The sequence below is a fragment of the Grammomys surdaster genome, unplaced genomic scaffold (genome assembly GCF_004785775.1).
Source record: "Grammomys surdaster isolate TR1022 unplaced genomic scaffold, NIH_TR_1.0 113728, whole genome shotgun sequence".
NCBI classification, from domain to species: domain Eukaryota; kingdom Metazoa; phylum Chordata; class Mammalia; order Rodentia; family Muridae; genus Grammomys; species Grammomys surdaster.
The window spans coordinates 1-2,334 of NW_021612247.1; the positions used below are offsets into that span (position 1 = coordinate 1).

Sequence of the window (2,334 nt, forward strand, 5' to 3'; positions counted from 1 at the left end):
TGGCCAAGAAGCTGGAGAAGCTGGAGAAGCGGACCCAGAGAGCCATCGCAGAGCTGATCCGTAAGTGCTCTGGCCAGCGGGGGGCGGGGGGGGGGGCGCTGCACTCAGGGCAGTGGCTTTTGCACAGGCCTTTACCTCTTGTCTGCTGTCCTTTCAGGTGAACGGCTGAAAGGCCAGGACGACAGCCTGGCCTCTGCAGTGGATGCCACCATTAGACAAGAGGCTTGTGACTCTGACTGAGATGTTTTCCGTGTCCTCTCTGTTCAGCACACACATCCTGTGGGAAGATAGTCTCAGACAGGGATGGGGTTAGGCTGGCCAGCACTTCTGGGTCTTGAGAACTGAGCCAGCCCACTGAGTCTCAGCTTCTGTTGGTTGTTACCAGTTCACCTCCCAAGGGTGTCCACCACCCCGAGTGGGTCAAAGCTGAGGTCTGTACATATGTATGGGAATGGAGCTTTGTAACTTCTGGAAATAAACCTCCATTTAGTCGAGGCCTGTGGCTTCCAGCTCTCTAGGTGCTCTGGGGTTGGACTGGGATGCAGAAGTTTACTCAGTGTTCTTACCCCTGGGTAGGGCCAGCCTAGTTGAGCCAGGAGGGGTGGGCAGGGCCAAGACTGCTCCTAGTCTCTAGTCAGAGTCAGCCGTGGTCATCTCGGAACCCTTAGGCCACAGATACAGAGACAGGGATTGTCCTCTTAAGACCCCTCACAGGGCCTTGCAGTAGTTGGTGCGAATGAAGGAGAGACTCCCACATGGTTCTTCTGGACCCCTCCTGGTATGAGAGTGAGGAGGGTGGGCTCTGAGGAACCTCACATAGAACATCGTAGATTAGAGGCTATCACACTGCTTCCCCCGATCCTGCACGGCTACCAGCAATGCATCTCTTTCCTCTCCCAGTCAGAGCTATGGGACAGTTCTTCTAGAGATCAGGCTGTGGTATGCTAGGGTTTACCTGTGATCTTGGAGCCTGGGCCTGTGACGTCCTGGCTGAGCTGTGAGCCTTTGAGTTGCTTCTCTAGGTGACAGCCTGGCAGCGTGAAGACTGATGTAGGTATGGCCATCTGGAGCTCCCCTCCAGGAAGATTCCACCTACAGCTTGCAGGGCCAGCCCCAGCGGACTTCTTTCTTGTTCTGGTTCTTCTTGAGGCAGCAGAGTGAGAGGAGCTTTGGAGGGGGTGAGACTGGGTCTTAGGAGATACTTGGGGTTGTTGTATAATAACAACATGTTTACGTAGCTAAGTCTAAGGCACTTTGCTACTGTAGCTGACCTGCCTTTGAGGCCAGAAGCTGCAGTCTCTGGCATTCAACACCTCAACGTAAAACAGCAGGCTAGTAAGTAAAGAATTAATTGCTAGAGCCTTTCCCCTTTGTCCAGATGCTTCTCATTGGCCAGGCTAGGGGGAAGTTTGGAGCAGTAAACGTCTATTGAACCAGGTGAAGAGCTAGCAGGGGGAAAAACTTTTACATGAGCAAATATGGATTAAGCTCACATAAATTCATATACAGATTCATGCATGCACACTTATACATTTCCATAAAACCATTGAGACCCAGCTTGCATACATTCTCACAATTACATACGGATACACACACACACACACACACACACACACACCCACCCATACTAACATATGCATTTGGAACAAATGACCAAGCACCAGTGCAGAAAGAACTCACCCATTCTGGATGAAAAATGAGCTCCAATCTTTATTGCATAGAGAAAGAAAAAGCTTCTGCCCTTTTATTGCTAACTGAATTAAACCCAAATCTGTAAGAGAAGAAAGCTTTGTTCTCTGTAGTAAGAAAAGGCCTGTTCTGTCCCATGGATGGGAGAAGCCTGCCTGCTCCTTCTGCTCTCTCTGCAGCTTCTTCTGTTTTCCTTCTCCCCTTAGCATGCTGCTTATTGGTCTCTTAGTTTTTTAAGTTGCCTTATAGTTTATAAGTTATTTCACTCTGCATTCTAATCCTGCTCTCTCCTCCTGCTCTGATGTCACAGTGATGCCCTTCCTCTTAATACCATTATTCCCAATGGTATGCCTTTACTTCTAAGTTCTTCTTGTGTTCAGTTTTGTCTACAAAAGTTCTCCTCAGCTCAGTTCTGACTCTTCTCGTCGTCCTCAGCACTTAGCCATCTTTCAGAATACATGGTCACATGGTAAAAATACATTTTTCAGAATACATGTTCATGTGGTATAAAAAGTTCATCATACATTTACACATAAATAAGTTTATATGTAACAACAGAGTGTTTACACGCATAGCCATTAGGAGTAATAATCTGGCTAGACATTTATTATGTGTCACAGCTCTACAGGGTCATGGAGAGTTAAA

The 2,334-nt window shown here is 48.1% G+C and overlaps 1 long non-coding RNA gene across 1 annotated transcript; it reads left to right on the top strand.

Annotated features, from left to right (window-relative positions):
- On the top strand, positions 1-495 carry LOC114635592. The gene is made up of 2 exons (XR_003713500.1): positions 1-60; positions 158-495. It is a non-coding gene; the product is annotated as an uncharacterized LOC114635592 (long non-coding RNA).
- The last annotated feature ends 1,839 nt before the right edge of the window (positions 496-2,334 follow it).